The following is a 26,144-nucleotide window of genomic DNA, read 5'->3' on the forward strand; positions in this document are numbered from 1 at the left end:
GCAATGGCCTTATTTCTTCCCTGGCTACTCACAGAGGCCTCAGTCTTCTCCACAGGAAGGTTCACAACATGGCAGCTGATTTCCTCCAGATCCAATAAAAAGAAAGTGGCCAAGATGTAACCCACACTTTTAGAAACGAGTCTCAGAAGTGACTAGCGTTCCCACAGCCAAACCCTAATACCGATATTCTACAAGCTTGTGAGTATCACAAGATGGGATCATTGGCGCTATCTGGGAGCCTGCCTCAACACATCAACTTTTCGTTTTGCTAAATTTTGTATCTATCACTAAACTATGCCACAATTATTTGATAAATATAAAATTTTAGAAATTTTAATTCTAAAATACTAAGAGAAATATGATCTTGGTATATAGGCAATATTTTACCTTAAATTCATATGACTATATGAAAAACATACTACATTCTCCATAGTTTTCTAATTTTCCAAGAACAATTCTAGATCTGTTTGCTTTATTTACTCTCTATCTCCCTCAAATAGGACAGGTATTTTGTGTTTCATTGACTTCTCTATGCCCAGTGGCTACAACAGTCATTAGCATAAGATAAGAGACAGAAACACTCCTTGAATAAATGAATGACGTACATTTTGCCTTGGATTGATAAATAGCAGTGGACCAAAGCTTGGGAACAATGAATTTGGGCCTCCATCCTGAAGTTATTCTTCCTGCCCCAAAAGACAGAACTGGTTCAGTTGAAGGCACACACTATAGGCCAAGTCTCACAGAACCTCAAGTTCAACAAGCTGGAACACAGGCAGAAAGTCAAGCCACCTATAAGGTACCACAAGGCAGGAATTTGTCCATGATTTCAAAAGATCAACTTCCTGTAGAATAATATTCATGAGATTTGGTCTTTAGTTACTTTATTTTATTTTATTTTTTTAATTTATTGTCCCTCCCCCCCATGTCATTAATAATGTGTCTCTTTTGAAGAAAAATTCGTCTCTTTTTCTTTTCTTTTAATTTTTTTTTTTTTTTAATTGGAGAACAGTGTGTTTCTCCAGGTCCCATCAGCTCCAAGTCATTGTCCTATACGGCCGCCCCTCCAGAAGATCAGTGGCAGCTCATTGTCTTCAATCTAGTTGTGGAGGGTGCAGCTACTGGCTGAACCAGCAACCTTGTTGTTCAGAGCTGGCGCTCTAACCAACTGAGCCATCCAGCCAGCCCAAGATTTGTTTTTTAAATGTAACTTAGATCTATTATAGGTGTAGGTAGTGAGACCAACAGTCTTAAAGGGAAGAGTTTCTCATCATTGGATGAATTTCCATGTCCTTTTAAAAAGTGGTACAACCAAGGCTAGGAGGATGAAACCTTTACTCCGGGTCACAGAGCTGATTCCAATCAAGGTCAAGACTTTCTTCCGTTCTTCACTGGTCTTCACCATCTGGGGTCATCCGCACCCCTATTCTCCCTCCCACTCTAAGACAGAAGGTTCTCAGCCCTGGGTGGCCCTGAACACCACAGAGTATTCACTTTCCCCTCACCCTCACCAGAAGGCCAGGGACACTACTACCACCAGGATGAACTTGGAGGGCCCACACCACCCCACTGCAAGGAGCCACGGCCGAAATGATCTCAGCATTGACTTTGTGGTTTGTTGCTGAAAAAAATACCTCTTCCCAAAAGGAGTCTTGGTAAATACGGGTTATGATGCAGCCTAGAAATGTGCTTACCAAGGGAAAAACCTTTCAGCTTTTCTTAACTCTGACACACCTTGTTTTATGTAACAGGTGTGTTTCTTTAAAAAAAAAAAAGAAGAAAGAAAGAATTAATTTTAAAGCACACACAACTAGTAATTTCAATTCACTAGAGAGTTAGCTATTTAGAGGAACCCTGTTGTAAATCCTTTCACAAACTGAAGAACATTTAAGTAATTACCCTCTAATTTACATGCTCTGTAAGGTCAACTATTTAAATGGCTGGCTTTCTTAATTCGAGGCACACCCACATTTATAAAACCTCTTTATAACTCATTGTGGCCGACAAATGTATTTCTTTCCTTTAACAGAAAAAAGATACTATATTTTGGTGAAATAGGCAGAAGATATCTATTATCCTGGCAACTGTTGTAACATACACCGATTCCAAATAGGATTTCTGTTGAACTGATCTCGGCTTAATATGATCTAGAATCAAATTGTCTTATATTTAAAAACAATTGTGAACACATACGTCTTAAGTCCCTGTAATTTGTATTTAATCTTTAAACTCTTGTAATTTGTATTCAACCCAGCCATAATATTTAATTAATAGGATGTTTAGCCATGAGGTGTTTTTATCTCTCCGTACACTTAACAAAAAAGCTAGCAACTGAAATAAGTTAATAATAAGATTAGAAAATATTTGAAATATTTGGAAATATCCTTAAAAATATTTCTTTCACCGATAAGTTACCTTTTTGTTTTGCTTTGTTTTGTTTTGTTTTGTTTTGTTTAATTAAAGTTTATTGGGGTGACAATTGTTAGTAAAGTTACATAGATTTCAGGTGTACAATTCTGTAATACATCATCTATAAATCCCATTGTGTGTTCACCACCCAGAGTCAGTTCTCCCTCCATCACCATTTATTTGATCCTCTTTACCCTCATCTACCACCCCCTCCCTCCTTACCCTCTGAAGTTGTCTTTTATGTCATTAAGCCAAGATAAAAAAAGATTCAATGAAAATTTTGCTCCTTATTTCTGACAATGTAGCTTTCCAATTTGGTCTTTATTTTATAGAAGTGGCATGCTGTGGAAAACTATACCAGAAATTGACACACCAACAAGGAAAAGATACTGTCTATACTTGGGGTCTAAAGAAGCTGCTTGACCATTAAAATGAAGAGCTTGAAAAACTTAGAACAGATGACAGAGGCGTGTTGCTGAGTCCTGTGAGCGAGGCCATAGGTACCTGGGAGAGTTCAGCTCTCCCCTGTGACCTGGCCAAGGGCAGGCAGAGCCACTGGCCACCAGACCAAGGCAGCCATTGCTCACCTCCAAGGACACCATTCACATGGAGTCCGCATGAATGGTGCCCCCAGAGCACCGTTCAGTGACAGCTTCTCACATACATGACCGGTGCCCCCTATAGGTGTTCCATGTCCTCCCACCCCCATTCTCTCCTCTTCAGATTCAGTTCCACAAGGCTCTGGTCTAAATGTAGGTCGAGACCACATTCCAAATTCACCCTGTCCATACTCAGAGTAAAATGGTGGCAACCCCTGGACAATAGGAGCTTTTAACTCTTCTACAGTACCAGCAACTTCTGCAGGTGCACCAAATGGCAGGACTAACTAATGGCTGTGACCCTCCAGGGTGAACCTGAGAAGGAGCAGTGGGCCAGGGAGTGTGGTAGGAGCTGAAGAAGACAGGGCAGTGCAGCCCCCATCGCAAGGCATTGATAGCCAGGGAGTTTACACATCTGAACTGTGCGGGGTCCAGAGTCAGACTACAGGCTGCCTCCAAACTGTCTGACGTCAGGGAACAACATCAGTGACCATATATAGTATAGGACAGCTTTCCAGGAGAGAGACTAGCACACTCAACATGCTGCTTGGTTCTTTTTTTCCCTATAATTATAATAATGATCTCATTATCATCATCATCTTCATCATCCTCTCCATCACCATCACAGCTAACATTTCCTCAGAGGTTACCATATACCAGCAATGCTCTGAGTGCTGCACGCACATTCATTTCAACTGTACACACCAATCCTGTGTGTATTACAATCTCAAATCCTGTCCATGCACCCCGGTCCAACACTGCTGCTGTGGTCAGTCCCATGTGGGCTGCAAGCCTTTCTGCTCAAGTCCAATATGACAGGGCTTCACTGCTGCTCCTCACACCTCCTATCTCCTGTCAAGACTCCTCCAAAGTTGCAGGTGAGTCCACAGAACCCTGCTCAGCTCTCCCACAGATGCATGAGAAGTGCAGGGGTACCAACCATCCCGGGACCAAAGGCAGACAGTTCCGAGACACATCTCACAAGTTTCCGGGGCCTGAGTTGCCAGCATGCAGCCCCTCTGGTTTGGGCTCTCCTTCTTTCCAGGCCTCTCTCCCCTGGCTCCCCACTTCTGCTCCTTTAAACTATTCACACGTCCTCCTTTGTCTCTGGCCTCTGCTTTCAGGGGGGTGTCCCAGCTGGGATGGTTGGTAATACGGCGGCCATAGAAAGCAGCTGCTCAGAATCAGACATTGGAGCTGGATCGCTGGCCCATCAGATGGCAGTAAGGGTGCCACAGCTGCAGGTAAGTGGGTGGTCTGATTGCCGTCCCTGGGGCTCCTCCTGTGATGGATTGGGATGCGGGACAGGTGGAAGGTAAAGCACAGGTTAACAAAAACCATGGCACTTAAATGGCACAGGGCTATGGTCACTGTAAATGTGGAGGGAGTTTTGTCCGTTGCTGTGGAAATCTTGAGAAAAAAAAACACTTGCCACTATGCATTTGTCAAAATCCACTGAATATACCACACAGAGAGTGAACTCTCATGAAAACGATGGACTTTAGTTAATAATATTATCAGTATTTTTGATATTAATCGATGCTATTGAGCCGATCGGCATCAGCTTATCAATTTTAACCGAGGCACCACATTAATGCAAGCTGTTACTGATGGAGCAAACCGTGTCAGGGGATGGAGGCTGGGGGCTGGGTAGGGGGGGCACACAGGAACTCTGTACTTTCTGCTCAATTTTTCTATAAACCTAAAACTGCCCTAAAAAATAAAGTCCATCGTTTTTAAACGGCTAGAAAGAAGTTAAAAAAGTAAAACAGCAGGCTCAGATCAGTCAGCTCTCTCCTCAAGGCAGGCTCAGAAGAAAAAACTTTCTAGGACAGCAGGGCAGGAGAAAAAGCTGCAAGAGACACGGCTGAGAATCGCCCTCACATTCTTAGTAATGGCGGCAGGCTGTAGGGGAGAACCAAGGGCACAGCCAACGCAGACCTCCCATGCTGAAATCAGGGAAGGGGGTTGGGTTTGGGCCACTTAGCCTGAGACACTTGACCCACAGATTTCCTTGAACCCTCTGCACTGGCAGAAGCAGTGCCCTCCCTCTTGATAGAAGAGAGCACCCTGCCCCTGCCTGTAGGCCTGTGAGGTCTCATCTAGGCCGTATTCGTCTTACGATGATGCTTGTTGCCCTTTGAGAGCTGCTCCCTGCTGCCACCCCTCCTTGTCACCACTGAGGCTGCGTGGGGAGACAAAGTCCCTGATGTGAATACAAAGAGCTCACCCACTGGAAGGACTGCAGAAACTGGAGACTGTGTACCTGCAGAAACCAGGACGTGTGAGGACAGGGCCAACCAAACTTCTGGCTGGACTGGGGAGAGAGTGTTGACGTGAGTCCCCGTACCTGCTTTTGATGGTTTCTTGAACTTAGAACAAGGCAATGGCCTGCAGCTAAAGAAACAGACATAAGGGAATCATCTTGGCAGAGAGGTGAGGAAGAATCAGAAGGCTCAGGGAGTGAGAACATCCTGAAGGATTTAAGTGAAGAGTCTAGAGCAGGGGTGTCCAAACTTTTTTCAACGGTTTTCACCAAGGGCCATATGCAGTAAAATACACAAACAGCCAGGCCACTCACTCGAGGTGAAGCACGTATTGCCTCACCTGATTTATTTAAGTAAACTAAATATATTTTTGGAATTTGCTGTGGGCCAATTAAAAATGGATTGCGGGCTGCAGTTGGCCCACGGGTCACAGTTTGGACACCCCTGGTCTAGAGAGACTGCAGCCAGACCCTGTGCCCTGGGGAGGCCCCGGCTTCTTGGTGCAGCTTAGTACTGCGATCTCTGCAGCAATGGCAGAAGCAGCAGCACTGGGACCAGATGCCCCAGTATCATTGGGGGTGTCAGGATTCTAGAATAACAGAGGCAGGGAGGCATCACTATCAGCAGTAAGGACTGCAATGGGAGGCAAGGCTAGGAGGCAACCAGGACACCTTGACCTCTAGGGAACTGTCAGCAGCTAATAGATCATAGCATTCTGAGGGCCAAATAATACCCAACTGGGGTGCTAGCCAACTTATATATTAAAAATAATAATAATATTATAGGAATAATAATAACTGATGAACGGAAGATTGACATCAGCCATTATAATGGAAAGTTGCACTCAACCTCCACCCCAGTTTTCAGAACTAAGTCACCTCACAAACCACAAGCCATTGGTTGAAGGGGACTCTTAGTCCTCTTGAGGGAGGACTCTATGACATCCCTGCAAATACATACAATAAAAATCCCCCAGAAGACCGTCCGCCGGAGTTAACTGTGCCCTGGGAAAGGGATTAGCCAGCCTTTCCAGGGCTGATGAAAACAGGGTCTCGGTTGACACATCACAAATGCCATTAAGGGCCCCAGATAAAGTGAGGCAGTTGATGCAGAGACCTGGCCCACATTCCTCTGATGATGAGAAAACGGCCATCCTGCAGCCATTTCCCTGGACTACTAGAATGTCACTGGGATACCTAAACTTAGCAACTGACAGACATTGGTTATTTACTGCGGAGCAAGAGCCACTGGGGTGTAAAGGAAAGGTAGACATTCCTGAAACTACCCAGACAACACACACACACACACACACACACACACACACACACACACACGATAGGAAACCAGAAGCAATACTGCATCCAAGGAGAAACTGCAGAAATCATTGCCACCGTCCAGGATTAAAGGTGGCAGGGGCTGTGGTTCCCATCATGTTCTCACTCAAGTTCACCTGTCTGGGTCCTGCAGAAACCAGATGGGACTTGGCAGATGCCTGGAAACCAATGTAAACTTAGCCAATCGCAGTTGCCATGTCACATGTGGCCTCTACTAGACAGAGGAAGTCCCAGGCATTGGAGCAATCTGCCACCCACCGCAGTGGTCACCCTAACAAGTACATCCTCAGCTTGACCTTTTTTCTCTCCCTGTCTCACTTCCCCTGTCTGTACTCCTGTTCTCTGGGATGCCTTTCTTGTACAAGCAACTCAGACAGATCCCTTTGCTCATGCTCGGCCTCCAGAAACATCTAGACTAAGACATAATATCATTATTCCCATATTGCAGATGAAGAAACTGTGGCACAGAGAAGCCAAGGAACTGGACCAAAGTCATGCATCTACTGAGTGGAGTTGGGCCAGGGTGTGAACCCAGGCAAGCTGACTTTCAAATCTACACCTTTCACCTTTCAAGACAATTTAGAGAAACGTAAATTTCATTTCTGGAAGCCCTCATCCATAGATTCTAATGTCCTGAATCTATTTTCTGAATAATCTCAATATAAAATTTTCCATGCATCTGAAATCTTTGGGTTATTAAGAAAAATTAGAACTTTTGCTTAAATCACCTGAACAATTACCTCAATGCTTCTTTTTTATTTTATTTTACTCTATAAAGGCTGTCTCTCTCGTCTCTGACAGTTTATCATCTTATTTTTCACAATGATTTAGCCATTAAAATTATGATAGAAGGTTAAAACTTGAGACCAGCTTGGAGAAAGCATCATTTGAAGCAAGTTTTTGGAGTAAGCAGGCCTTCACAAGAGCACCAGGTTCATGCTATGGCTATTGGTTGGTCTAAACCACGTTTCAGGAGCAAAACATTAATTGGCTGCTTTTTTTTTTCATTGACTTCCTTCGAAGGTTTCTTACTTTATAAGAAGAAACAAATCTTATAGACTAAAAAAAAGCATTTTTCCCATCTCAGGAAATGAAAAATGCAGCAGCAAACATCTATGCCGATTGGAACTTTTTTCCTGGGCTCCGTGAGACCAATTTCTCCAGCATCTCCTGCCACTTTGTCATTATTTTCCTGGCCTCTTTCACTCCCTCCACTTCCTCTGGCTGTCCCACAAATGTTTACCTGCCCTGAGAATATCACCCAGATGCTGTTCTCTCCTCACTCAGTATGAGGCCTCCAGTCATCCATGACCCCCAGTCCTGGCTCCCAGCCCCTTACACACACACACACACACACACACACACACACACACACACACTCATTTACACCAAACTCAACTACTTGCCACCTCCATAAACACCAAACTCCTTCATACCTGAATGTCTTTACATATCCAGTTCTCTAATGGACGGACTCATATTATACTTCAACTCCACGTTTCAATATCACCTACAGTCCAAAGCCTTTACTTCCACCATTTTCTCCTTAGTAATACTTTGCAGGGCTTATCTTATAGTGCTCATCACATTGTGCTTCAGTTTGTGCGGACTGGACATGGTTTATAGAATTGCATAAGCTTCCTGCCCACTATTTAGCGAAAGGGAAGGGCATGACTATGTACATATAAAAAGGCACATGATGGTTTCGTGGTTTACATGTTGTAGCAGGCTGAATAATGGTCCCCAAAGATGTCTGCATTCTGATCCCTGATACCAAAGAATATGTTCCCTTACATGGCAAAAGGGACACTGCAGATGTGACTAAATTAAGGCTCCTGAGATGGGGAGAATATCCTGGATTATCCAGTGCAGTCCTGTGTAATCACAAGGGTCTTTATAGACAGGAGTGTCCAAGTCAGGAAAGGAGATAAGATGACACAAACAGAGGTCAGAGCAATGCAGCCATGAGGCAAGGATTGCAGATGGGCTTGAGAAGCTGGAAACGGCAAGGGACGGATTCTCCTCTAGAGCCTCCAAAGGGAATACAGTCGTTCTGATGCTTTGCTTTATGCCCTGGGAGACCCATTTCAGACATTGACTGTCAAAACTATAAAATAACAAGCGTGTGTTTTCAGTAAACCACTAAGTTAGTGGTAATTTGTTACAGCAGCCATAGGAAATTAAACATGTCTCACACAGCAGATTCTGAGATTTTTCAAAAGCAAAGACAAGTATGGCCATCTTTTTATATCTAGCAACTATCTCAGTATCTGGAAGAGAGTAGGAATTCCAGAAATGTTTGCTGAATTCAATCAAAACCACAATGAGGTATCACCTCACACCTATTAGAATGGTTATTATCCAAAAAAAGTAAAGGATAACAAATGTTGGCAAGAACATGGAGAAAAGGAAACCTTGTGACATTGTTGGTGGGAATGTAAATTGGTACAGCAATTATGGAAAACGGTATGGATAGTCCTCTAAAAACTAAAAATGGAACTGCCATATGCTCCAGCAATCCCTCTCTTGAGTATCTTCCCAAAGGAAATGGAATCAGTACCTCAAAGAGATATTTGTGCTCCCATGTTCATTGCAGCATTATTCACAATAGCCATGAGATGAAAACAACCTAAGTGTCTGTTGACAGATGAATGGATAAAGAAATTGTGATACACACACACACACACACACACGCACACACACGCACAGGAATAGTATTCAGCCTTAAAAGGAAGGAAATCCTGTTACTTTTGAAACAACGTGAATGAATTTGGGAAGACATAATGCTAGGTGAAATAAGGCAGACAGAAATAAGGCAGAAAGAAAAAAGGTGCATATCTCATTTATATATAGAATCTAAATAAGCCAACTACACACAGGTAGAAAGTGGAAGGGTGGTTACCAGTGGCAGGAAGTTGGGGGAAAGGGGAGAAGTTGGTCAAAGGGTACAAAGTTGCAATTATGCTGGATGAATAAGCCTAAAGATCTAATGTACAATATGATGACTATAGTTAATAATACTGTTGATATATATTATATCAAATAATGTATAATATATATTATAGTTAATAATATAGTTGAATACTGGAAATTTGTTAAAAGAGTAGATTTCAGGTGCTCTCATCACACACATACACAAAAAATGAAAACTATGTAAGAAGATTATGTTAATTAACTTGACTGTAGTAATCATTTCACTATGTATATGTATAGAAAATCATAAAGTTCAACTTAAATATATACAATCTTTATTTTAAAAAATAAATACACATATTCTTTTTCGAAATATGTTTCAATATATATCTTCCAGGTCCAAGATGGCATAAGGTTAAATTTCAAAGACAAATTTATCCATTTCATTATTCTTTTTCAAAAGTCAGTATTCTCTAGGAAGAATGTCTCCTTAAATTTCAAGGGTGTTTTTAGTTCACTAAGAATTAATTTTTCTGATACTCTTCAGTGTGTCTCAATCTATTCAATAATACATACAAAAGATTTTCAAGTATCACCATATTTGAGTTTGTTTAGTTGAAAAAATTTGCAACAACTTACAAAATTCTCTTTATCCATTCATCCATGGATAGACACCCAGGCTGCCTCCACATCTTGGCCATTGTAAACAGTGCTGCAATGAACATATGGAGGCACACATCCCCTCTAAGTAGCGTTTTGGGTTTCTTCAGATAAATACCCGGAAGTGAGATTACTGGGTCTTTTTTTGTCTCTTATTTGTTTCAAAGTCCATTTTGTCTGGTATAAGTATTGCTACCCCAGGTTTTATTTGTTTGTTTGTTTTTCCTTCATTTCTATTTTCATGAAATATCTGTTTCCATCACTTTACTTTCAGGCTGTGTGTGTCTTTCAGTCTGAAATTTCTTATAGGCAGCATACGAAAGGGTTTTGTTTTCTTATCCACTCATCCACCCTCTCTTTTGACTGGAACATTTAATCCATTTATATTTAAAGCAATTATTGATAGGTATGTAGTTATTACCATTTTATTATCCCTATTTTTTTTTCATCTTAAAGAAATCCTCTAACATTCCTTGTAATACTGGTTTGGTGTTGATGAACTCCTTTAGCTTTTCCTTGTCTGAGAAACTCTTTATCTGTCCTCTGATTCTAAATGATAGCTTTGCTGGGTAGAGTAATCGTGTTTGTAAGTCTTTGCTTTTCATCACTTTGGACATTTAATGCCAATCCCTTCTGGCCTGAAAAGCTTCTGTTGAGAAATTAGCTGACAGACTTATGGGTGCTCTCTTGTCAGTAACTAACTGCTTTTCTCTTGCTGTTTTTAAGTCTCTCACTTTGTCTTTAACATTTGCTATTTTAATTATGATATATCTTGGTGTGGCCTGTTTGGCTTCAACTTGTTTGGGAATCTCTATGCTTGTGTGCTTGTATGTCTATTTCCTTTACCAGGTTAGGGTAGTTTTCTTTCATTATTTCTTCAAATAGGTTTTCAATTCCTTGCTCACTCTCTTCCCCTTCTGGTTACCCCCATATTGTGACTGTTGATATGTCTGATGTTGTCTTAGAGGCCGCTTAAAGTATCCTCACTGTTTTTGGATTATTTTTTCTTTTTGCTGTTCTGATTGGATGTTTTATGCTACCTTATCTTCTAAGTAGCTGATTCAGTCCTCTGTTTCATCTAATTGACTGTTGATTCCCTCTAATATAGTCTTCATTTCAGTTATTGTATTCCTTATTTCTGACTGTTTTTTTTTTTTTCATGTTTTCTATCTCCATTTTTATGTTTCCTATCTCTTTATTGAAGTTCTCCCTGAGATCTCTGAACATCCTTACAACCAATGTTTTAAATTCTGCATCTGGTAAATTCCTTGTCTCCATTTTGTTTAGTTCTTTTTCTGGAGCTTTGTTCTGTTCTTTTATTTGGGACATGTTTCTTTGTCTCCCCATTTTGGTTGCCTCCCTCCCCGTGTTTGTTTCTATGTATTAGGTAAGGCTGCTATGCCTCCTGGTCTAATTAGAGTGGACTTATGTAGTAGGTGTGCTGTGGGTCTCAGTGGCACAGTCTACCTGGTCACCAGTGCTGGGTGTTCCAGGTGTGTCCCTTGTGTGGGTTGTGTGTGCCCTCCTATTGTAGCTGAGCCTTGGTGCTGTTTGCATGCCAGTGAGAGGGATTGACCCTTGGGCAGATTAATTGTGAGGATAGTCTATGACTACAGTGGAGGCGTTGTTGTGCAGGGGCTGACACTAAAGAGCAGGATTTGCTTTGGCAGGGCTCTGGTGCCTGCCTAGTCTTCCCTTTGGGTGCGTCATCCTTGGGGATGCCTCAGTAATTCTCCAGCTCAGTCAGAAGCTGGCCAATGGGCATACTGGCCCCGGGACCTCCTATGATGGGCCCCTCCACAGACCAAGTTCAGCTGCAGCCTATGTCCGGAGCCACCTGGCATGAGCCACAAAGCAATCTGCAGATTGCCACAACCCACACTGGGCTTTGGGGTGCCTTGTGAGGCCAAGCCATGAACCAAGGCCAGCTGTCTCTAGTGCCAGGCTTAGGGCTGCTCAACAGGAGATTCAGAACACACTGAATCCAGATGCTGCTTCTTTGGGCTTTGTGAACCTTTGAGAGATTTTAGGAAAGTCTGATGCATGAGCCAAGACAGGCCATTTGTATGGGAAAGCCACTAGAAGTAGCCTGGGTGTACCCAAAAGTTGGGTGGGGTGGAATCCCAAGGAATCACCAGGGTGGAGTAAACCAAAGGTGTTAGCTGGTTGATGGAGAGTCAGATATGGTAGCCATCTGTGTCTACACCCCAGGAATGGGGAGGTATCAACAAAGAAACTGGATTCTGCCAGCACTTCCGTCTGGGAGAAAGCTTCCCCTCCAGCCCTTGTCCTGTCGTCAGACAATTCAGTTCCTCCCCGTATGTCCCTGGCACCTTTTGAGCTGCTGCTGCAGCACTGGAGCTCAGAGAGAGTGAGTCCATCAGTGAGTAAGTCTGTGTGTAGGCTCTTTAAGAGGAGCACCTGGGATACAAGAACCCTCCGTTTCACTGAACCACAATCTCCACTAGTTTTCACAGCCAGCAATTGTGAGGACTTCTTTCCCTGGCACTGGGACCCTGGACTGGGGAGCCTGTTGTGGGGCTGGGACCCCTCGCTCCTCAGGGGGAACCTCCACAGCCAAGATATCCCTCCCAATTTTTAACAGCCACAGGTGGGTGGGGGACCAACCTGTTCCAGTCTCTACCCCTCCTACCAGTCTCAAGGTGGCTTCTTCTGTATGTCCTTAATTGTAAAACTTTAGTTCACCTAGACTTTGGGTGATTCTCCATGATGGTTGTTCCGTAGTTTAGTTGTAATTTTGATGTGGTCATGAGAGGAGGCAAGCACAACATTTACCTTCTCCACCATCTTGACCAGAAAACTACACAAACATTGTTTTAAAAGAAGTGTCAGCTGAGCTGGACTAAAATGAACTAATTATACAATTAACTTTTATTGGTCTCAGTGCACATACCTCACTATTAAATGTTGATATAGCCTTACTGGGGCTAAAGATAAATCTTCAGTATATAGAAAATCAGAAATAAAATGTATTCATCAATTACCAGGTGATTGATTAACAGTATTTTCTTATTTTGTTTGTCTTTGTTTTTAAATTCTCTTACCTTTATATCCACATATTTCTGGGCCTTTAGATTTAGGTGTTTTGATTTACTAATAACTAGAAAAACTCTGAAATGTTATTCATAAATTACAAATAATATCCTGAATAGTATCTGAAATGAGTTAGCTCATTTTAGTTCATATTAAGTTCCTAAAAACAGTTTTAGTTTAGGCTCTGACTATGCATGGAAATTTCAGTTAAGTGGCACAATTTCCTGTAAGTTAAAAATAAGTGATAAAATGAGTCCTAGTGCATTATACTTCAAATTTTTAAATATTAACCAAGCTTGAGCTTCTCTAAAAATTAACCTGAGTGCCAGAAGGGCAAGTTATCACTGAAAACCCAACTCTGACTAAGCTGCGTGAGAAAAATGAAAGAACAGAGACAACAGGCAGTTCTGTGATTTGCCAGAATTAGAATTAAGAACTAGAATAATAATTACAATTAAGATTAATATCCCCGGGCTGGCCCGGTGGCTCAGGCGGTTAGAGCTCCATGCTCCTAACTCCAAAGGCTGCTGGTTCAATTCCCACATGGGCCAGTGGACTCTCAACCACAAGGTTGCCAGTTCAATTCCTTGAGTCCCGCAAGGGATTGTGGGCTCTGCCCCCTGCAACTAAGATTGAACACAGCACCTTGAGCTGAGCTGCTTCCCGGATGGCTCAGTTGGTTGGAGCGCAGGCTCACAACCACAAGGTTGCCGGTTCGACTCACGCAAGGGATGGTGGGCTGCACCCCCTGCAACTAGCAACGGCAACTGGACCAGGAGCTGAGCTGCGCCCTCCACAACTAAGACTGAAAGGACAACAACTTGACTTGGAAAAAAGTCCTGGAAGTACAAACTGTTCCCCAACAAAGTCCTGTTCCCCTTCCCCAATAAAATCTTAAAAAAATAAAAATAAAAATAAGATTAATATCGCCAAATGTACAAAAGAATTTTACCATTTCCATATAACAATCACATCCCAATGAAACAAAGTCAGGGAACTCTGTCACACAATAATGTTGTCATTGTGAAATGATTTAGATTACAAATCACTCAGAATATAATGAGTGATAACACTGCTGGCTCTTTATCACTGTCTTTTGTGCTGTTGCTATATATTTTTATCTAGTCTTCACCCTCACTCCTCCTTCCTCATTGTACACTTATTACTTTCCCCTTACTTCTCACCCTCTCTCTTATTAATTATTACTGTGGGCATCCCAACAGGATCAGAAGAATCCAGTTAGGTTAAGAGGAAATTTTCTAGGACCCACTGACCCAAGGTGGCCATAAGTCTACACTAGTCCTAACTTGCCATCACTCTGAAACAGAGCCCTGGACCACAAAAGCACCACGCATCCCCTTGCTATGAGCTATGAACACTTAGTCCCAAGTGTTGATCACCTACTTTGTCCCAGGCACTGAACTCTACCCTCTAGAGTACAGTGGAGAGAGAATTTAACAGTCCCAGGTTATAATTCAGGATGCAAATTACTGTAGAGGCACAAAGCAGGGTCATGAAGCACCTTTAAAAGTCACAAAAAGATTCCTGACAGGTGACGTTTAAGTTGAGACCTAAAGGAGGAGGATGAGTTAGCAAGGCTAGGAGGGTTTGGAGTAGGAAGAAGATGGAAATGAGAGACAGGAGGGAGGCAAACAGCAAAAATAAAAGAAATGAGACTGGAGACATTGGTGGGGACCAAATCATGAAAGGTTGAGGTACATAGAGAGGTTCAGACTTTATGAAGCATTGAAAGATATGTAGGGACATGGCATGCTGAGATGTGCTTTAAAATGTTCATTCTGTTTTGCAACATGGCAAATGGAGTAGAGAAGAGCAAGACCTGAGAGAGATTGGTGATGAGGCTGTAACAAGAAGCCAGGGTGATTCAATTATTCATTTAATAAATATGAACTGAACTTGTACTCTATGCTAGGTATTCAGACAGTGTGAACAAAAAATGGGCCCAGTGCATGCTCTCATGGAGCTCCATTTACAGGAAGAGACAAGCATCACACAGACAAGAACTGAACCACAAACAAAGATAACATAATTTGCCATGTATAATGTGCAATTTTTGCCCAAATTTGTGAGGGAAAAATAAGGATGTGCATTATACATGGGTAGTACTAATTCCATATCTACATAAATGTTTTTAATTATTTTATTTATGCGTATGAGTTAAAAGCATAATTCCAGAAATCAATAACAATATCCATATGCAAAATAATACTATAGAATATGATAATCAATTTTGTTGACAAACTTGCAACAACGAAGAGTTCTTGGCCTTCTATGATGTATAAATATCATAAATTTGTTACTGGTGCATAAAATTTCTTGTACCTGTTTCTGTTCTTGTGTTTTGTAATTATTTGTCACATAAAATTTCTTGTACCATAATATATTAGAAAATAAATGCTAAAATTCATTTATAATACAAAAAACAAGTACCTAAATGTAAACAAGTAAAACTTTGAATTAGAAAATTAAAAGGAAAGATTTTTTTCCCCTGAATGTTTGGCCCAAAAATGTTGGTGCACATTATACATGGTAAAATACGGTAAATGCAATGAAGGCCAAGTATGGGCAGGAGAATTGCATGACTCTTCCAGCAGGAGGAAACATGGGAAATTTGAAAGGCTAGTTGGGAAATGATGGTGGCATGAAATAAAATGATGCCAGAGGTGATGGATATTTGACTGAAGAGTGAGTGATTGATTGATTGATTGATTGATTGTGGGGAGGAGTTGAGAGAAGGGGAGTCTTGGGCACCTAGATAGAATTGGAGATGCAGCTATAGAAAGGAAAGTGAAAATAAGTGATAGTCAGATTTATACATTTTGAATGTGAGGGGCCCTGAGACATTCAAATGGAGATGTTAATAAATAAGTGAATCTGAAGATGCATCTGAAGTTTAGGAGGAAGCTCTGCACTGGAGGGTGCAGTTGTGCAGACTAAATCAAACACAAGCCGCAGGAATGGATGAGATTTCCTAGGATGGGCATCTAATGAAAAAATTCCATTGGCCCAGAAGCTATCATGATGAAACCCAACATTTAAGAGATGAGAGACTCAGAAAGGGCAGCCTGAGCTATAGGACAAAAACTCAGAGACATATCCTTCAAATAGGATGATGGCATTCTTGACCTACAATAGGAGGGCATATAACTCAAGTTGTCTTACCTGGAATAATAATAGCAATGCACCAATCTACCTCTCTTTCACACTGCTGTTTCCTCCTTGAAGGCAAATGACAGATATGTACCAGATGGTTGCTCAGGTTTTGGATACAGCTGGTATCCACAGAGCCAAAGAAACCAACTGCTCCATGCATGATATACCTACAGTGTTTGCCTTAGTCTTACCAAATGAATAAATTCTTTGCTGTGTATACTTATAGTTTTGCAAATTCATATACTCAATTCTGTACTCAGATAATTCAGTATCAATTTTTATTTACTATTATGAATCATTAATGTAAATTAGTCAGGTGATGGGTAAAGAGTGGGAAGTTGAATTCCATGTAATTACTTCATCTACTTTATTTTTTGTATACAGACACAGCTATTTCACGTATAAATTCATGAAAACAGTAGACCACAAAGTAGAAATATCTACATACAACCAGCAAACTGGGCCCAGCCACTCATTCATTTCGTTCAACTTTTTAATTCACTCTGTTTACTGTAGTAAATCAATTCATCAACTTTTCTACCTTGATCATTTGACTGCCCAAATCAATTATTGAGCCCACTATAATTTGAGGATGCTCATTTCGACTATTGCCAAACTTCTCAATCAATCAATTTTCTAAAACCACACCTGACATAATTCCAGGCCTCCTACTCAATGATTCTCAGATGGTCTAGAGACTGTAATTGAAAACCATTCCTAAAGCAGGTTTAAGATGGGCTTAAGCCCAGTCATGATGATTTGTCTTCAAAATCAAAGTACGTGGAAGACTAAATAGAAATTTCATCACAGCCGTAACTATCTTTATCATCATAGGTTATTGTTTCTTACTACTTACCAGGCTTTGCAAAAAGCCCTCTATTGTACTGCACCACCTATTAAACTATACAATGCAACAACAACAACAAAGACATGTGAAATTTTTCTAAAAAACACCCAAACAGTGCTTTTTTTCCAATATTCAATACCATTATAAACATCCCCCAAGCACTACTAACAGGCCCACTGAACAGTGTATTTGTTTATTCAAACATTTCCTTGAACTACATCATATTAATCAAATACAATGCATAGAGTCAAATAAAAAATCTTGAAATAATGTGAAAAATGAAAAAATAGAGACAGAGAACTTTTTTCTGTTATGCTGAAAAACATCTTAATTTTTCAAGATCTTTCAAAGCCACGGCATGTCTTGGTTCTTCTAAATCTTGACTAAATCAGATGGAAGCCAATCTGTAAGCCCAGCGGTGCCTCATTCACTCTCATGGAAACAGAGGTCTCCAGCTCTGCCCTCACAACCCACACCTGGTAACTGACATCAGCAATGAGAACCTGTAAGAACCTGCCATCAACCAACGCATGTAAATCATTATTTATTATGTCAGATAACATATAGATATTATTTCAATGACCTATCAAGCAGAAAAGTGAATGAGGTGGGCATCATCATTGCCATTTTATAGCTGAGGGAACTGAGATGAAGCCAGGTAAAATCACACACACACACACACACACACACACACACACACACCAAGGTCCCACGGGATTTCACCTGCCAAAGCCCTGGTGTTAGGTACCAAAGCCCACCCCCTAGAGAGGTGAGCAAGTGAGAAGAGCTCCCTGTCCATCATGCTTCCAGGAAAATCTTATGCACTTAGCTCCTCATTTTTAGCTATCTGCACTCTCACTAAAAAGATAGTTTTATACAGTGATTACCTCTGTCCTTAACCTAATTTTAAAAATTTCATTAATAGAGATTTAAATGATCACCCAACAAAATACATGAATAAAGAGTTTCTATGTTGAATAAACATTCCTTCTGACGCTAAATACCATGAGGCCAAGTAACCAGATGTGCCATTTTTTTCCTGAATGGATCAATATATATTTTTGCTCAGAAAACTGATTTCCTGTTGAACACAGCACAGCACAGCCAAAGACCCTCTCTTGGTTCCACGCAGAAAAGGAGTTCTTTTCCTTAAATTATGATGCATGAGCCCAGAAGTTTATACATATTTTAGGGTAAAAAGGTAATTTTAAGGACAAAGAAGCTTGTTTTCCTTCTAACCCAGTGGTCCAGGGTGGGCCGGCAGGCAGCTCTGCTCCTTGCAGACATTAAAGGACTGAAGTTCCTTCCATCCTGTTTCTCCACCGTCCCCCAGGATACTGCCATCACCTTCATGTTCAAAGCCAGTTGTGGGCTGTTCTGTATTTTAGTACCAAGCAAAGGGAAAGGTTATGTGTAGGCCTAGAAATGTCTCCTATCACTTTGGCTCACATTTCATTGGCAAGAATTAAACACATGTCTGCAAGTGAGGCTTGAAACATAGTCCCTAGCTGAGAGGCCACATGCCCAACTAAAACTAAATTATTACCTTGAAAGAGTGGGAAATAGATTTGGTGGACAACCAGCCATCTTCACACTGGGGTACACCCACAATTTTGGGATACATCTTCAGAAAAGCCAAAGTCCACACTACACAAAAGAAATAATGAATCTAGGAAAAAAAGACCTAATGTATTCAAATACACAATAAACAAAATACTATTTTGTTTAAGTAGTATAAGATTGTAAGCCTGAATTTTCCCCAATGTTACTTCAAATCTCTGTTTTCCTTAGAACAACCTTTTGAAAATGAAAGGCCACAACACCTTTTTAAGTATATGGAAATGGGATTCATCTAAGAAGAACAATAGATAATAAAAATATTGCTGCATGACACAGAGGGTCAAGGATGTACCCAGGACGCCTCCAAATCTGAAAAGGATGCTGAGTTGGAAATCAAAACAAAATCTAAGGCTCTCCTCTCCAAGGCCAAACATACGGGCCTTAGACACACATATGGTTTCCATCTCTAGCTGAAAGAGCTGGATCTAAATGGAGTTTCAAAGAACATATGCAGTTTCATAAATAGAATTAGGTAGATCAGGATACCTTCCAACCCAGAAGTTTAGCAATGTCCTTTGTACAACTAAGATTTGCCATTCTGAAAACTAGTCTTTGCTAAAGTTTCCTGGCTGGTCTTGGATCCTCATAAAATTTGGTTTTCATGTGTGGTAGGGAAGCGGTTTTTTTTTTTTTTTTTTCTTTTTTCTGGTTTTTTTTTTTTGTGAGGAGGCTTGTTTTGTGAGAAAGCTAATGAGAATGCCAGAATTTTCACTTTGGAGTAAAGTATATAAATTAAGCCATCTATAACTTGAACATTTGAAAGGTACCTCAGCAACATGAATTTGGGGATTGACTTTTCAACAAAATGTATATCCTCAATTAAAAAAAAAAAAAAGCTTGACCAATGTGACAGTAATCAAAGTAAAAACTAAGGCATTTCTATAGTCAAGAAAAATGAACAGAATCTAGAATTGTAGCTATTTCAGATTCCTCTGTCAAAATGCTGTATTCAGCCTCCTCTGTGGATGATAAACATGAAATTATAAAGAGAAAATCTAAAACTGTGAGTCTGAAGTGAGTGAAAGAGATATGAGGATGTGCCCTGAGAATCTAATTGTCCCTACTTGCTCTATTTATAGAGCTACTGGTCACCTCTCAATTTTATCAAGGTCCTGGAGCCATGCATAGCAAAAGTCCTTGTTGAAGGATATGTATATGGAAATTTTATATCCTGTCTGTTTCATTTCATAAGCCGTGCTATATAACACATTGCATATCAGTAAGCCTCTGTTTGATTTGAAGTGTATTAATGGTTTGCTTTTCGACTACTTTTGGGCTGGGATTGGCTGATTAATTTTTCCCAGTCTCATGATATGATTTCTCTAATTGCTGTAGTTCTAGAAGGAAAAAAAAAAAAAGCTAGAATAATGCTTAATGCTCATCCTTCCCATTGGTAAATTGACCAAAACTTAATAGTTTTAATAGATTTCTACCCAACCAACAGTATCAAAATGTAATAGTTACTGAAATCATTAATGAAAATATCCCACTGAGGTCTCTCAAATTAACCATATCAGCTGTACATAAAAACAAATTTCTCAGAGAATTTCCAGCCTTGCTCCTTTGCTTTGTGATATGGAGGCTTGACAGTAATTGTCTGGATTAATTAATCTGCTTTGTTAGGAGAAGTCTGGAAGTCAGCCAGTGTGCGAGTCTTATGGTTAAGTTGTTGAAATTGTGTCTTCAATATGAAATTAAGATAGTGCAATTACTAGATGAACTCAGAACTCTCTCAAACTAGTCTACAAAAGCATGAGGGAGGAGTGTACAGATATACGTTGGCCAATATGTGTTTTCACCTCTGGAGCAGTTTCTTAGGACTCATAGGACTTGGTAATTAGAAAAATCTTTAGTCCACTCGCTTATTTAGAGTTGATGAGAATAAGGTTCAGAAAGGTGAAAAACTTTCCCCTGTTTACAATTCCTTTGGACTCGCATTCTAGTGCTCCTTCCTCATCATAGCTTGCTGCCAAACTCTTCCCAGTACTCATCTTTAAGAAAACTAGTCATGGAAATCCTGAGACCCCCATAGTCAATGCTAGAATAACTTTAGATACTAGTCATTTATTTCAAAAGCAGATAGGAAGTCACAGCAGTGGGAAACGTGACCATCACAAGATATTACAGAAGAAAGAAGACATTCTCAAGGGTAACAGGCTTATGACAGGCTGTTGCTCTCTGAGTCAGGCTAACTAGGATCTTCCTGGAGAGCATCCTCGGAAGAAAAATGTAGAATGATTTCACTTGTTCTCTCCTTTCTCAATAACCCAAGTAAATGTTGGCAACTCACCCACCTGGAGAACTGGTATAACAGCCCTGGGAACCTGTGAGAATTCACCTGCCAGAGACAAGAACACTGAACACACGGGCAGCACCTAAAGCTCCTTGTTGAGGGAGCAAACTTTCCCCCTCTGAGAGCTATCAGCTCAAGAGGGCCCTCTACATCTCTGAAGATGAAACTTCATAAGTCAGATTAGAGGGGTGAAATGTGGTTAGACGGAACCTCTGGCTCTTTGTCCGGCAGTTAGAGAGGTTTCCTTTTTAATGAAGTACATCCTCTTATATCCCATTGTTACTTTCATGCTTCCTTCTATATAAAGGGGTTTTCTAGAAGCAGCACATGTGGTTAGAATTGCTCACATGCACTTTCACCAGCAGATTGGCTCATCACTAGAAAGGATGGAGGCAGATGTAGCCAGCTGCTCCTTTGTGGCTGCATTGTCTCTCTCCCCAGGAATAGCACAGCGAATACAGGACAGAGAATTAAACTGGAATCATCAAGCAGAGTCCCACACAACGTATGTAGGTGGAGGCATCTCAGATCTTGCCATTCTATGTGGCAGTGGGTGAACTGTGCTGGAGGAGATAGTATTGACAGGGATTCACGCACTTTTTCTCCATAACCCGAATAAGTTTCTAAACAACAATCTCTACTGGTAATTGACATGTTCATTCTTAACTCATACTCACTATTTAATCAATAAATATTGACTTAGTGCTGTAATAGACACTGTATTAGGCATTCTTTAAGCTTTCAAGAGCAAAATATGTGAATTCGCTGCTACCCTAATCATCTATGGGGTGACCTGCCCCTCTCCCACTTCTCTAAGCAGTAGTCCCACTTTGTCAATATTCAAAACAGATTGCAGACTTGAACAGAATGGATACAGAGTATCCTCCAGGGATTTTCTAGTTTGGTACGTTATGTGTTTAATTTTTATGTTTGGTGACTATTAATGGAAACAGAGTCTAGATTCTTGGCTGCTGTGAAAGGTGGTATGGTAGTATACAGATTCAGTACCACACTCTCCTTTTCCCTAGCCCATGGAGCACCCACGTCAGGCAGAATTGTTCCAGAACAGCATATCAATTAGGCAAGCAGAGGCTTGAGGGGGGTTGGGTAATCATCCTACCAAATGCTTCTCTCCAATTTTGTTTATTGGTGTTTCTATTGAGTACCTGTCACCCTATCACCCAGTCTCTTTGAAATGAGGGACGCTTAAGAAAAAAATAAATAAATAAGTAAAGGATACAGAAAATCCTTAATTTCTTCTAATTCCCAAACATTCCCTGACCATCAAACCTTTGGAATCTATTAGACCTCCAAGAGCATCTCAGTGGTAGAGCTGAGTAAAATCTATACATTCATTGTTATCTGTATTTGTTGGGACATGCAGTGCTATACTATGGTAACAAAGAAAGGCCAAAATAGCAGGGGCTATTCTGTCTGTTAGAGTTTCCATTCAGTACCCATCACCTAATAGAAGCTTATATCTTGTGCATGCAAAGTCAACGCAGGTCACTCAACCATCTAGTGTCTCAGGGATCCAGGCTCCTCCAGTCTTACAATACTATCATTTCCACACATGGCTCACAGGACCAAAAATGAGCCATCTGCTTCAGACCACAAATGAGCCATCTCTTCGCTCAGAGCCCACTGAGCAGTATGAGTCTCATGGTCTCCTACCACTTTCAGGGCTGCTTGAGTCTTCTCGCATGCTCAGGAATGAAGAGACACCAGATATGGAAAGCGCTAGGCATGTCTACCACTTCCACTAATGTCCAAACTCTTACACTGTGGAGCGGTTTTTCTTACAACCATCTTCAAAACTGTTAGTGAGTGCGACTTTTGAAGGTTGAAGAAAATCCTGCTACTTCAAGGACAATGAGCTCACTGTGATCCCAAGACCGTGTCTTTCAGACCCACTGGAGGGGCAAAGGCTTTTTCATCATCAGCTTCCAGGAGCATCATGTGATCTCTTTCTTACCTGAAGTTACAGATTAATTTCTGCTCTATCAATATAGCCACCAAAACATCAAGAGTAACAAGAAAACTTTAATTCTCCAGAATCTCTTATAGCATGAGGAATCAGTGATTGGTAAGAAAAACACTTTAATTAGAGTTTGGCTATAAATTCACAAATGTGAAGGAATCGTGTGTTAGACAAATACAGCTGAAGTTACTCTGGAAGAGGAGGAAAAACGTCAAGTTGTGTGGGACAGCAGACCTCCTTCCCTGAGCTAGGACCTGCCTAGGAAACCCCCTTTGTCTTTGATAAAGCTACTAAACTCAGAAGTGACATGTGCAAGAGTGACCTTTGATAAAAACATTGATGTGGACTAGGAAGGTAGCATTCGGGGACTGAAGCAAAAAAGAGGCTTAAGGTGCTAAGAAAAAGCCATTGCAGGAAGGAGTCTGGGTTCGGTGAGACCATGGAGTGAGGATTCCAGTCAAGTCTGGCCAGATCTTTAAGGGCAGGAGCCCCACTGACACTTGGCCCCCCATAGGGAAATGACTTTATCTGTACTGGAATGGGACTGGTGACAGCTTCCAGCTATGCCACAGGAAAGAATATCCAGCTAGTGTAAAGTAATTAACTCATTTTACAGTGCCCCTTCTAACACCTTCACATTACATCTCCTGAATGCCTACAGCAAAAGTTGACTACTTTCCCCTCTTATGGAACTTACCAGATTGCCTACTCTTCATTTGAGAATTTAGTCTAGCTTCTTCCACCTCATCACCATGTCTCATACGCACATACTCTGAGAGCCAGGACCCAGAGAAATGTGCCTCCTCCACAGGAATCATCACTGTGACTGGCCCTACCTAGAGATCACACAGAGTAAAGGAGAGACAGTGTTACATAATGGTTAGCCCCAGAGCTAGGCAGTACAAGCACACTAGCATGTATCCTGGCTTCAGTCCTCATTTCTATTAAGAGCACTTATCTCCTAGGGCTATCCTGGTGACTAAATGAGAAAAAGACTATAAAACCATAATTATAACAGCTGGTGTGTAGTAAGCTTCAGTAGTGTTGGCTGCTATAATAGTTACAGCCCTCTGTGAATATGGACAACAGAAAGAAATGCTATCTGGGAGATGAATCACTGTGATTCCAGCTCGGCTGGGTTGGGGGATTACTGAGGGGAAAGAACTAGCACAAGGAATGCTATAGGTGACCTGGAGAAAGTCACAGCATAAGAAAGTCCACTTGTCTTGATGAAAGACTTGATGCTGTTGAGCAATCTTAGTGGAGTAGAGATGTGGAAATGAAGGGAAGGCAAAAGGCACTTCCCAGAAGTCCCGAGAATGGCAGAGACTACGAATGGTCCCCAGTATGTTTACCACTTCTTCCATAGTCCTTGGCCAGCAGAATAGAGACAGCTAGGTGTGGCCACGTGACTATGGCTCAGGCAATGGGATATAAGTGAAAGTGTTGTGTAGGAGCTCCTGGGAACCTTCCTTAATAAACAACAGGCATCTACCCTTCGTCGTATCTCCATCTCTTTTTCTTACTGGCAGGAATGCAGGTACCATGGGCAGCTCTAGAGCGGTCATCTTGGACCCAGAGGTGTCCCTGGGAATGGAAGCTGACATGAAACCACAAGAAAGAAGTAGGAGCAACAGATGGAAAATGGACAACACTGGAGGCTAGTGTGCTACACAAATAAAGTCGCCATCACTCCAGAGGAGAAAGAGAAAGGAGAGGAGGGGGAGAGTACCAGAACCCTTGACCATCTACCTCCAGATTCTTATGTAAAATGGAAATAAACCTCTTATCTTGCTGAAGCTACACTTACTCTGGGTCTCATTTATGCACAGTCAAACTTAATCCTCAATAGTACTAACTCACACTACCTATGTGGCCCTTGATGACATTTCCATTTAACCAGCCTTGGCTGTTCATTATATTCCTTCTCAATTACGCTAGCATTTATTATATCATTAATCTCATTTGAACAGTGTTAGAATCTCACTCCCATTTAAATGCTCATCAAAATGAAGATTGAATGTCAGTCCTACTACTGTCCATCTTGTCTGGATATTGTAACAGTTCCCACAGATTTAATAAAAATACAAATGGGAGCCAAGACAAAGATTCACGATTTTGCCTTGATCTGGCCCAAGAAACAATTTATTCAGCCATGGAAACACATACAAAAAATTATTAGTATTTGAAAAGGGCTTCTGGCCTCCCTTCATCCAGAAGCGTTATCCCAAACACAAGTTCAGCATTCTCTATGGCTCCCCAGCATGAATCAGAAAAACCCTTAGGTGATCAGTGAGTGCACGACGGCTGCTTACAATGGCCCAGGTTGGCAGCATCCACCCTGCACATTTAGATGCCAAGTCTTGAAGATATCGCCTGCTGGCACAGTGGATCATGCTGCCGACCAGGCCAGAAAAAGAGAATGGAAGGGGCAGGGAAGTGGTTCCAGCCAGGTGGCACTCGGGACCCTGGCCATTCCACCTGCCATTATTTTCCATGACGGATGGGAGGTTACTTGACAGAGGTCAGGCCTCCACCCCTCCTCCTGTGACGGCTTCAGGCCTGGGAGTCCAACTCATCTATTATTTAGCTGGCAGGGATTTCTTTCAACACCTGTATGTTTGTGCTCTTTTCTTCTTTCACCAGCCTTAACAGGTATTCCATTTCATCTGCATAACAACTCATAGGAAGTAGGCATGGAAGATATCATTCTTGGTATTTCACATTGAGGAAATGGAGGCCTTGAGAGGTGCCAACCACACTTCCATAACTGAAGTGCCTGCCATCTCAGAGGGAGATTTGAGCTGCACCTGAGACCTGGCCCAAGGAGAGCCGGGAGGTGGGCTGGGGGGCTACAATGCATACCTGGAGGAAGGAGGCCTAAAGAAGGCTTCCCCAGGTGCTGAAAAGCACAAAGTTTACTCTCTCTGCCTCTCAAGAGTAAGGGAACATTTGAACTGAAATAGGAAGTGTATAGTTTAGAATGAATAAGC

General features: G+C 41.4%; 1 long non-coding RNA gene across 11 annotated transcripts in view; it reads right to left on the reverse strand.

The window, feature by feature from the left end:
* LOC109458236 (uncharacterized) overlaps positions 1-26,144 on the reverse strand; it is a 99,103-nt gene that overhangs the window by 19,985 nt on the left and 52,974 nt on the right. For 9 of the 11 annotated variants that reach the window (XR_012496437.1, XR_012496433.1, XR_012496436.1 and 6 more), the window contains 3 exons: positions 23,849-23,987; positions 18,804-18,904; positions 18,497-18,634 (listed from right to left, as the gene is read on the reverse strand). The exons of 1 other annotated variant lie outside the window; for it this stretch is intronic. This is a non-coding gene — a long non-coding RNA (uncharacterized LOC109458236). Of the gene's footprint in view, positions 1-1,070; positions 4,291-18,496; positions 18,635-18,803; positions 18,905-23,848; positions 23,988-26,144 lie in introns of those variants that run through there. One more of the 11 variants, XR_012496443.1, reaches the window with a different exon arrangement.

Source organism: Rhinolophus sinicus, linkage group LG05, assembly GCF_036562045.2.
Source record: "Rhinolophus sinicus isolate RSC01 linkage group LG05, ASM3656204v1, whole genome shotgun sequence".
Taxonomy (NCBI): domain Eukaryota; kingdom Metazoa; phylum Chordata; class Mammalia; order Chiroptera; family Rhinolophidae; genus Rhinolophus; species Rhinolophus sinicus.